Source organism: Grammomys surdaster, unplaced genomic scaffold, assembly GCF_004785775.1.
Source record: "Grammomys surdaster isolate TR1022 unplaced genomic scaffold, NIH_TR_1.0 274, whole genome shotgun sequence".
NCBI lineage: Eukaryota > Metazoa > Chordata > Mammalia > Rodentia > Muridae > Grammomys > Grammomys surdaster.
In genome coordinates this window covers 698,829-711,538 of record NW_021604715.1, presented here as the reverse complement: position 1 = coordinate 711,538, position 12,710 = coordinate 698,829, and positions in this window count along the sequence as shown.

Below are 12,710 nucleotides of genomic sequence, written 5' to 3'. Positions count from 1 at the left end.
CAGGACAGGAGCAGACCGACTCTGTGTCTGCTCCAGCCCAGAGGACCTGGCAGGGGCAGAAGGGCGTATTTGTCATTTTAAATCTGGCTTATTTCGCTTAATACAGTGATCTCCAGTTTTGTTTATTTTCTTGCAAAGGATTTTATTATTATTTTATTTATAATTTTAGTTTTCTTTATGTCTATGTAAAATTCCATTGTGTATGTTCACCAAATTTTCTTTATCCAGTCATCCATTGGTGAACACTTGAGCTGCTTCTGTATATTGTGATGGATTTGTAATTATCTGTGTCATATGTTGACTTAGGGTCCTTCAGGTGCATATCCAGAAGTGGTCTAGCTGAGTCATATGGTAGTTCTACCTTCAGGTTTTCTGAGAAATTTCCATAACTCTATTGTCACCTCTTACTCCTCTTGTTGCTTTGTATTCCAATTTGCTGGCCCTCAATAATGCTCACAGACCAGGCACCCCCATGCCTTGCTCCCACACTTCCTCAAACCATTGCTCAGTTACTTCTCTCTAATTTTCCTATCCAGAGCAGTAGTGTATCTTGTTCTCGGTTCTGTTCATCCACATTGTAGTTCATTGTGGCATTCTCTTTGGCCATGTTGCATATTTGGTTGGAGTTTCTCACAGCTTATAAAATAATTCCTGGTATATAGTAAGGACTCAGTAAATACTTCTTGAGTGGATGAGTGAGATATGAGAAGAGGGATGAATTATCAAAGTGTTTACATGAGTAAATGTACAACTGCAAAGGCGATGAATCAGTGGCCTGTACTAAGAAAACCTGTGGTAGGGAGTCCTGACTTAATTGAATTGGTGGATATATAATATATTATATATCCACACACACACAGCTATTTTCTCTTTTTCTAAGGTGTCATTAACAATAAAAAATAGCAAGGAAGTCAGTATGAGAAGATGAGACTGAAGGGCAGGTGGAAGGATTAGATTTTAGTAGAAAAAGGCAGAGAGAGAGAGAGAGAGGAGGGAGAAGAGAAAGAAGGAAGGTGAAAATGATGTATTATAATATCAAAATGTAAAATATTTTAAAATAATTAGCTGGGAATGAAGGCATAACCCAAAGTGAATAGCGTATTAAGGCTACATTGAGTACTAATAATCTCTTGATAGGTTGTAGAGAAATATATGTTAAGGAGTTGCAGGGATCATTATCAGATGTGTGATTTTTTTAAGACAGGGTCTCTGTATGTGACCCTAACAGGCTATGTAGGCCAGGCTGGCTTCGTTCTACTGAGTGCTAGGATTAAAATGTGTATTACCACACCCAGACAGATGTGCATTTTAAAAACATCTGTCGGGCCACAGGGAGACAAAAGGATTAAGGTAGTCAGTGACTAGAAATAAACAGAGGGCTGTTCTCATGATTTAGGGAAGAGACAATGTTAGCTGTGCGTGGAGATAGCATGGTAATAGAGTGATGTCAATGGCCTTGAGAGATAGCTTTCTACACAATAAAATCAACAGCCTTGCTACTTAGTTGCATATAAGGAAGAAAGGGTATCAAGGCTAACCCCCTGGATTCAAGGATTGCATCAGTCAGTGAGTGACTGTCTTTTTCCCTGAACCATGGCTCACTGGAAGAGTATTGTGTCTGGAAAGAAAGATAAAGCTCTTCTTTGAGAATATTCTTTTGAAGAAGTGCTGAGAATGCTGTCAGGACAAATGTGTGGATCGTAGACATCACTGTGGGATTTTACACACACATACACACGCATGCATGCATGCACGCACACACGCACAGCAAGGATGCAAAGCAAAAGGATGTCAATACCCTAGAGCCAGACTTCCAAATAGTGCTAAGACACAGAAGGTTCCTATGACTAGAAAGGGTTTGCTAGATTTAGAAGCCTAGAGGTCAGACATTACCTTAGTGAGAGGTTTTTGCTAGAGTAATAAAGCCAATGGAAGAAGAAAGGTGGATGAGGAAAGATGAGAGGAAGAGGAGGTACTGGTCACAAAGAGCTCTGCAGGAGTTGGAAGAAGAGAGAGGGAGGAGAAATGGAACAGAATGTGGGAGTAGGGGTTCCATTAGTTCTTCTTTTAATTAAAGGGATAGATTTTAGTCTGATTAAAGGCCAATGGAAAGGGTCCAGCTGAGAGCAAGAGGTTGAGTACACTAGAAAAATTACATTGCTTGCAGGAAAATTAATCAAGTGAAGATAATCAGAGTAAGCGAATTAAACCAGTCTCAGACAAATGCCATGTGTTTTCCCTCATTTGTGGTTCTTAGGCTTTATATCATTAGAAAAAATCATGCACGTATACATAAAATGAAAACAGAAGTAAAAATTGTCTAGAGGAATGAAGAAGACATCTAGGAGTCAAAAGAAAAGAGAGGATGATAGTATGGGAAACGGAAGGTGTATAACATACAATATAAACCTGTATGAAACATTTTAAAGAAAAAGTAAATTAAAAAAATCAAAATGGCATTAACAATAAAACATAGCAAGGAAGTCAGTATGAGAGTATGAGTTTGAGGGGCAGGGGGAAGGATTTCAGGAGAAAGAGGCATGGTATTGTTTTAGGAAGGAAGCTGTTAAGAACCACATAGACAAAACAGAGCTTAAGGCCTGGGCGCATAGGCCATGGAGCAGTCATTTCCATATTTGTAGAACTCATGGAAACAAGAGACCTTTACTCAATTCAGCCTTACTGTGTGACATCCCTCTATACAGACATTCCGTCCTGAGGAAGTTCTATTTCTTTGCCTAGTTTAAAAGTAAGAGTGTTCTTTTAGATGAATGCTGCGCCTTTTGGTTTATTTCATTTTGTGTGAGACAAATTTTCACTATTTCTCAGGATGGTCTCACGCTTTCAGACTCAAGCCTCTCTCTCTCTCTCTCTCTCTCTCTCTCTCTCTCTCTCTCTCTCTCCTTAGCCTCCCAACTTTTGGGAGTACAAGCATGTAGCAGCACAGCTGCATTCTAAAGTTTCTAACAATTGTTAAATAAATAGAAGATGCAGTTCCAAATGTTGCTAGATTAAGAACTTAGAATGTTGATTTTTTAAAAAATATTTTCAAAAGAAATATAAAAAGAAAACAAGCAATCCAGAGAGTACTAGAAAGAATCTCATGAGTAGAATATTAAAACATAGACACTCAGTTAGTATTAATGTACTACATGGATTTACATTAATGCATTTACATGTATTTAATCCACTCAAATAATTCAGCAAGGCAACTATTATGATTACCTAAGTTTTAAAAATGGAGTAAACAGAGTCACAGTGAGTATAAGCAGTTTGCCCAAGCCAGACAGCCTGGCTTTCTAGTCTATATGTCACATCACTGTGCTAGTGACCTCCCGGAAGAACTCCCATTCTGCTAACCCAGCAACAAGGCGACAGATTTTAACTAAATGATCGTGAATCTTCTAAATGGAGCCCCAGAAAAGGCTCCAAGTTGGCAGCAGCCTGGAGCTAGAGTGAGTCATGATGCAAAAAGCAGCTAATCGAGCCGAAGGTCTGCCAAACCAGGCTGGCCCCTTTCCAGCTTTGTACAGTCTTGCTTATAGTGGTCACCTCTGGCTACACCCAGCAACAACAACTTTCTAAATAAAGCTTTTCTCATGCACAGAAAGGGAAGCTACAGTGATCCCACTGGTTGGAAAGAGAGAAGGTGGATGCCCAGGTAATTTGATAGTCAATAGAAGATATAGTACCAAAGAGCATGTTAGTGCTACAGTTACATCCCCTAATATATCTAGTAAGATGCTTTCCTAAATTCTGAACTACTGGGCATTCAGACTTCAATCAACCTCCTGTCTATACTGATAAGCAGATCTCTTCTGCAGTACTCAATCATCTCCTTGAGTAACTGTCAATGATACTGGGAAATGGACACACTAGAATGATAGGCCAAAGCAACTAACATCTAAGGAGAAAGCTAACATGAAAAGTAGCAGATACAGTTCAAAATTTGAATTAGTGTCTTAAGAGATGTCCAAGAGAGTATTGCATCCATAGGATAAAATTTTTCTGGTAGGCAAAGGAAATCATAAGAGAAAAAGATACAGTTCTTACAGAATTAAAAACATAGTTGCTAAAAATAAAATAAAACAATTAACCAATAAAACAAATGAGGGGGCATAGAAGTTACTTGAAAATTGTCTTACATTGTGTTCAAATCAGAGGAAATTTTAGATACATCAAGTGATGATTTTAAGACAATTGTCTGTTCAGCGAGAAAAGAAACACGCTTAAGGTTTGTAGACAGTGAGTCTGTTCTCCCCTTTCTCTCCTGCTTTAATGTTTCCCTTTCCACCATACCTTTCCTATCATTCAAGTATGACCATGTCCAGCACCACATCCTCAACCTCCATTCCCATTCTTCGGTCCTGCTGCAGGGTTTCTTGAATTTGTCAATGGCTAGTCACGATGTCATTTATTTTCTCTTCAATGCTACAGTGACATAGCTCTGTCCTCTTAGAGTCGCAAAGGAGAGGTGGCCACTTCATTTAACTCTTTAAACATTCTCCTCTTGGCCTCCATAGTACCAGTCCCTCTGGGTTTTCTGACTTTGCTAGTTCTTTCTTCCCAATCATCTCTGCTCAATCTTTAAATCTCCACATTTCTTTGGAAACCCAGTGGTTCTGTATTCTCCTTTGATTCTATTGTCTCTTTCTTCTATCATCCCTAGTTCAGAGTTTTAACAAATCTTTTAATATAACTTAAACTCACAAGTTTACATCTTCAGCTCAGATAGACAGCTCTCCTGTAACAAACATACTAATATGTCTAAAACTTTCTTAACTTCCTCACACTAATTTATTTGTCCTACTTTATATGAAAGGAAATATAAGGCTAAAGATGTAATCATAAAATATGCCATTAAACTAGTCAAAGAATATATAGAGATGTGTATACGGAAAATATACTTCAATATGTACATTGAGGCAGGAATGATCTAAGTGTGACATGATGCTCAGAAGTAATAAAGAAAACATTTTCCCAAGTGAAACACAGTGACTATGTATACCCCAAATCACAAGTTACAAGACAAACTGAAAGGAACTCAATCAATACTAACTGAAAATGCCAACTAAAAGGTGGTATCTGATCACCTGCTCATAATTGTTGCTGGTGTGTACATGTGCGTGCATGCAGCCATGCATGTATGCGTGTGTGCGTGCGGTTTGTGTATGTGCTTGTGTGTGCATGTGTGAGTGTGCTTATGTAAAAAGAACTACAAATCATGAAGAATGGGCAAACAAAACAACAGAAAACTCAGCATGCAATGAGAAAAGGCAAATTAGAGGAAGAAATGTTGAGTCAACAAAACATCTCATTTAACCTAAGTTCACTGGTTGTTGGTGCAGTACAAATTAAAATATTTTCAACATTTAGCTTGGCCTAAGTTTGAACAGACAGAAACAGCTAGTATTACGAGAAAGATAGGACCTGATTATTCTCATGATTGTGGATGTAAATCAACTAAACATGTCCTGTGGTAACTTGGCAAAATCTAGCAAAGTTTAAAATAGATGATATAGGATGCAGCAAAGCACTCTAAAGTCTAGACATTCTACTTCTCTAAATATATTATAGGCATTTAAAAAGAAATATGCTTTTAACCAAAACATATTTCCGATTTACAAGATAACTCCAACCAACTACAAAGTATCTGCATGAAAAGTGTTCATCTGTGCAAACCTCCAGGGAGATTAATACCACCGCTGGGCCTGACTGAATCTAAAAATTAAACCAAAGAATGTCAGCCAACAGGGAGGCACAGTAAAGCCTCTTCATCAGATGGGTAGATCCTGATGCTATTAACTCAGTGATGGTTTCCCAGAGGATAAAGAGTGGCTATGTTTTGGAATGTTAATTAATAATCTATCATATTTTATGATAGAAAATGAAAACCACCTGTGCTCCTCTTCTCTCCTTCATAAATGATGTAGGAGCCACAGACTCTAAATTCATAGTACAAAAGTAACCTACTGTCATTTAAACTTTCCTCATCATGTTTATTTGGCAAAACTAGGGTACTTGTTAAGACTATATTACTAAAAATCAACATTTCTTTGGGATAGCAAAGAAATGGGTAACAGAATTGATGTGTTCCTTATTTTGTTAGCAATTAATATAGATCATCATATGATCAATTTACCTTCAGATCCCATCCAAAAAAACAGGACAAGGCCTTTTTGTTCTTCCCACTGATGGCCTGAAGTCACATACATTTCCTATGAAGCTTTTCCATCATCAAAGGATTGGTTCCTTGCTTTTGTCAGTGGTTTGCAAAGTGTGGTCTCTGACCCAGTATCATCAGTAAGAGATGAGAGGATGAGAAATATTCAGGCTTCACCCCAGACCTTTAAAGTCACAATCTCTAAGGGTACTCATTTTTTGAGGTTTGTATGATAAAGCACAAGAATCATTGACTTAAGGGCACTTTGCCCAAGCTTCATCAAATTCTGGGTACCAATAAGTTCATCACTACATCTGTGCCTAGATACACTAACTCCTTTGAACACCTACATTTGCAAGACTCCAGATCCTTAAAAAGCATATTCTCTTACCAAAAAAATATTTCCAGAAGTCTGTAAGGCTGAGAATTGAGGAGGGATGGTTTTCATTTCTTCTGTACCTGATGTCTACTGTTATTCAACAGTTGACTTTGAGTAACCAGGTAAAAATTGAGTCCAGTTCTCCCAAATGAACAAAAGAACAATGTGTGGTGATGTAGGAGAGATGTTAAAAACACTGAGAACAGTGCAAGACTAAATTATATTAGCTGTACTGAAAGACGTCCTGATAAATTTAATTGCTCAGCCAAAGGCTATGTGGTTACATCTCTCCAATTGAAATAGCTTATGTCATACGGATGTCCTTTTTAATAATGTGTATGTTATGTGTGTGTTGTGTGTACATGTGTGTGTGGTGTGTATATGTGGTGTGTGTGTGTGTGTGTACATGTGGAGGCCAGAGGTTGGCATTGAGTGTCTTTTGTAGTTGTTCTCCACCTTATCTTGTTTGAGGCATAATGTTTCACTGAACCTTGGGCTCTCCAATTGGCTAGACTTGCCAGTCTCCATGTTCCTGTGATGGGATTATAAGTGCATGCTACCACACTTAGATTTTTTTCCTTGTTCTCTAGGGATCCGAATTCAAGTCTTCACGCTTTTATAACAGGCACATTACAAACTAAGCCATCTACCCTAGACTACTGTCCTCTCTTTATGTGTACACCCATTTCTCCCATCTACTGTATCCCAGTATCATGCATCTTAGGTTAATAAAATCTCACATTCTCTTCTAGAATTGGTGGCAGTCTATATTGTCCTCCACAACAAAAACCTTCTTAAATCAGTTGCCTATGGTTTCTTTCTCCATATTCTTCTCTCAAACTTTCTTCTCAATCTCTCTTTTGGGTTTCTTCTCCAGCACTCTACCAAAATGAGTCTTCACAAAGATCAGGAACAACATCCAACTTGATAGATGCGAAGGTCAACCTTCTACCCTCATCTCATCTTCTATCACTGTGGTGGTGTGAATATGCTTGGCCCAGGGAGTGGCACTATTAGGAGGTGTGGCTTTATTAAAGTGGGTATGGCCTGTTTGGAGAAAGTGTGTCGCGTGTCGCTGTGGAAGTGGGCTTTCAAACCCACCCCTTTGCCAAGTGGGGGCCTGTCTTCTCCTGTTTGCCTCAGAACAACAGGTAGAACTGTCAGCTCCTCCTATGCTATGCCTGCCTGGATGCTGCCATGTTCCTACTTTGATGATAACAGACTGAACCTCTGAAACTGTAAGCCAGCCTCAGTTAAACATTGTCTTTTATAAGAGTTGCTTTGGTCATGGTCGGTCTTCACAGCAATGGAAACCCTAAGTAAAACCATCAGTGATTGATACAGTTTATTACTCTTTTCTTCAGAAACGATTTTCTCCTCTAGTTTCCAGAAACCCAGAGTCTTCTCCTTTATCTCCTATATCAGTGACTAATTCTCATTCCTATTTCCTCTTCTGTCTCACCTTCAAATGCTCAAGAACCTGAGAGATTGACCTCCCTACCCTGTGAATGCTTGTGAGTCATTTGGTCGCTCAGGTCAAAATCCTAGAGGTCATTTTCTGTCACTGTTTCTTAATCTTTTGCCTTCATCTCTTTCCCCTAGTCTCCATATCCAATCCCTCAGGAAATGCTATCATCTCTACGTACAAAATGCGTCCAAAGTGAATCCAATCGTTTCACACCATGTCTGCTATTAGCCACCATAAGCTCTTACTTGAACTATTACCGCATTCCCTTATGACCAGTTGTCTCCACTAACCTTTCTTCTGTCCTTCTCTCTGTAGACAGAATCACCTCCCTGAAGCACAAATCAGACCACGTCATTCCTATACTTTAAAAACTCCAAAGTCTTACTTTTATGTATCCTGTTTGCTATAGTTTATGTCTGTTGGTAATTACTTAAGCAATGGGGAATAATGCTTGGTATAACATAGAAATGGTTCTGGTTCACATGCTAGTTTTCTAGGATAACAGTTTGAAGTCATCAATAACTAACTTTCACATCAGAAACTTTTAGCAATGTATGTAGACCCTAAGCATAAAATCAAGAAATTTATACATAGACCTTATGTTGGCCAGTTGAGTGGTTTAAATATCTGCTATGTACTCGCCCCTTCTCCCCCCCAACAATGTTAAGCCATCTGTCAAAGCTGGGGCACAGGTGAAAATAATACTAAAGTATAAGTGTTAAATAATGTCACCATTTAACATCAAATAGACGGAAAGCCTCTGTTCCAGATCACGTTTGACAAGTTTATTACAAACTGTCTCAGTTAGATGTGAATGGGGACTCTTGTCTTGGAAAAGGAAGCTGACACTGGGTTTAAAGATTTCCAAAAGATTAACTGGCTATGCCACAGGGTAGACATGTCACTGGAAGTTTAAAAACCAAAACACTGTTACTGTCTGAATGCTCTAATTGCAAAGTCCATTGATAGATTTTGAGTGGTTTGCCCTAACCCTGTTTTTCCCATTAGAGATTACTTTTAGCAGTCTATGAAATTTGTCTGAAGATTCATTAAAATAGGACCACCAGTACTTTTAAAAACCAAATTTCTAATAACCCTTCTCATTTTTATCTACTACCAAAATAGTTCCTGAATCCAATCCCAATCTGTAGCTTCTACACTAGCCCAAAGCTTGCTTGGGCTGCTGAGGCAACATCTTTTCTAATCTTCTAGTTCTTTCTTCACAGTCAGGTTAAAAAATCCACTTGGTGGGGAACAAGAAGACAGTGACATGAAAACAGAAGGGGAGCATTTGAGGAGAGAGAAGAGGCCAGTGGAAGAAGGCATAGCGGAGGACCATAGGGTGGGGGATGAATTAGTACAAGGTACAATGACACACGTGTATGAAAATCCCATAATAAAGTCCATTGCTTTGTATGTTAATTAAAGCATAATTCTAAAAAATCTAATTACATAGCCTAAAAAATTCCTTTAAACATGAATCACAAAGTGTCAATAATTGTTTAAAAATAGCAACTCTCTAAATAGAAATCATCCTTATAAATCTTCATTTCAAAGACTTTTAAGTCCCTGGGCCCCAGTACCTCCTGAGCTCCTGTTCTCCCACAGTCATCTACTGGTGAGCTTGCTTTCTTTCTTCTTTCTTTCTTTCTTTCTTTCTTTCTTTCTTTCTTTCTTTCTTTCCTTTCTTTCTTTCTTTCTTTTTCTTTCTTTCTTCTTTCCTTCCTTCCTTCCTTCTCTCCCTCCCTTCCTTCCTTTTTTCCTTCCTTTCATTTGTGTATCTTGTTCCTGGCCTTTCTTTTTCCTCCTTCTCTGGGTGAAACTGTCTTTCGCTAGCTCTTCATCTGGTGATCACTTTCTCATTACATGGTTCTGCACCTCAATTTGCCATCTAGTGCAACTTTCTATCTTGAGCACCCTTGTTAAAACATAGCTTTTGCTGACCTAGTTACGATTAGCACTGTCACCAGATAGTGTTTGTTCTCAGTAGCTACCAGAGCTTGCCTTTTTGGTATATTTTTAACCATATGATCTGTTTTTTAATTATCCTTTATTAACTCTTATTCTCAGATCAATAACACTATCTGATCCATAGTCTATATTCACTAAATGAATGATTTGGTCTACCTAGCATTATCACTTTGGGTAGGAAGAGTTGTTGTTGTTGGTTGACTGGTTGATTTGGAAAGGATGAATTTTGTTCTATTTTGTGTTGGTTTTGCCACTACTAGAGATTAAACCTGGAACTAAGACTTTATGCATGCTGGTCAAGTTCTCTACCACTGAGCAACATCCCCAAGTGGTTTGGAAGTATAATAAGCAAACTCCTGTTGCATAAGACTCAGTGATTAAAGAAAAGCCAATATCTAAGATTCGTAAGCCTGCACTATTTTTCTTGCCATTGAGACAGGGTGTCAAGTAGCCTCAAACTTACTGTCTTAGGGTTTATTTACATTGCTGTGAATAGACACTATAAGCAAGGTAACTCTTATAAAGGCAAACATTTAACTTAAGTTTATAGTTTCAGAGGTTCAGTCCATTATCATTGGCAGGAATCATGGCAGAGTGCAGGCAGTCATGGTGCTGGAAGGAGTTGAGAGCTCACCTTGATCCAAATGCACCCCAGGATGAGACTATGTCTTCTGCAAGCAACCAGGAGAAGGTGTTCATTGCATTGGGCAGAGCTTGAGCATAGAGACCTCAAAGCCAACTCCCCACAGTGACACACTTCTTCTAACAAGGCCACACACACTCCAATAATGCCACACCTCCTAATAGTGCCACTTCCCATGGGCCAAGCATATTTAAACCACCACAGTTACTATATAACCAAAGATGAACTTAAATGCTTAATCTTCCTGCCTCCCATTACCAAGAATTAGGATTATAAGTCTGTGCCACCATACTTGAGGTATATATATCTGGTCATGTATTCCATGATAGAGTGTAGGTAATCACAGGGGAGACATTTAAAGACTTAGTCAATAGGCTATCACACAGGTAAGTTCACGTAGTTCTTTGAGAGAGATGTCCCATACCTAGTAAGAATTCTAGAAGTGAGGATTCCCACCACAGGCTCTTGACACAACTATCAACAACTTATTATAGCTTACCAAGGCCTTGCTGTGGTTGAAATTCCATTCCCATGAAAATAAAGAGAAAAAAATGTAGTCAAATTGTAATAATATAATCTTAATGTCCCCAAACTGTGATCATTTTTTACATGAGCTTTGTGGCTTTTTGAACTTTATCTCACTGTTTTGGTACAAATGACTTGTTTGCCTCGCCTTGACCTGGTTAAAGGCTTTTACAGTCTTCTGAAAACACAAAGCACCTAACAATGTAACACATTCCTGGTCATTATGCCTAGCTTTCAACCATTTTGGTATCTTATGGACCCGTGACAATATCACTGGTCTAGGCATTCTGACAGAAAGGCTAGGACAAAGCTGTGACTAGGACAGAGCTTTCACACTTCCAGGGTGATGAGAGGAGCATCTGAAAAACCAGAGGAACAAGATAATCTGAGTATGACTGCTATGAAGAAGAGTCAATACTAGAGACATTAGGGTAGGGTGGAGGGATGGGTTACCATAAATACAATAGTCAGGATTTGTAAGTAGGTAACGCTGTTGTTTGTTTGTTTTAATTTTTAAATTTTCTTTATTTATTCACTTCACATCCCAATCACTGCCCCTCCCTTCTCGCAGTCCCCTACCTCACACAGTCCCTCCCCGCATCACCCCTTCTCCTCTGAGAGTGTGTAGCCCTACCCCCAGGTATCACCCTACCCTGGCACATCAAGTGCCTCCTCTCCCAGAGAGGCCACACAAGGCAGCCCAGTTAGGGGAATGGGATCCATAGACAGGCTTTAGGGACAGCCCCTGCCCCACTTGTTGGGGACCCACATGAAGACCGAGCTGTACATCTGCTAAAAATGTGTGGAAGGCCTAGGTCCAGCCTGTGTGTGCTCTTTAGTTTGTGGTTCAGTCTCTGAGAGGCCCCAAAGGGTCCAGGTTAGAAGACTCTGTTGGTCTTCTTGAGAAGTTTCCTCAGGAGTCCTCAATCCTTCCCTTAAGACTTCCATAAGCCTCCCTGAGCTCTGGTCAGTATTCTGATTTGCATTTCCCTGATGACTAAGGACACTGAACATTTCTTTAAGTGTTCCTGGTCATTCAAAAATTCCTCTATTTAGAATTCTCTGTTTAGTTCTGTACTCAATTTTTAATTGGATTATTTCATTTGTTAGTATCTAGCTTCTTGGGTTCTTTATATATTTTGGATATTAGCCCTTTGGTGGATGCAGAGTTGGTGAAGATGTTGGGAAAAGATAGATAATGCTTAAAAGCAGACTGAAGGCTTAAGAAAAGCATGTGAGGCAGAGGCGTGTACAAAGGTCCTGGGGTAGGCAAGAGAAATGGCAATAATGCCTGACCGGAGAGTGGTAGATAATAGAATGTTCTGAGGTGAGTCTGAACAAGAGTCAAGGACAAGGCCATCAGGGCCTGGTGGGCAAGGCATGTAAGGATTTTGGATTTTTTTTTCTATTTTTTTTTCTAAGTACTACTGGAACATTTAAACAAAAAACCCTCAGGTCTTTGGGGAAGTGGTTTTAATTTTTCAGGCATGAGTTACACATTGCAGCAGAGACCAGAACAAAGCTGTAGTTGGTCCAGACCTTGTATCAATCCTAGGGTGAT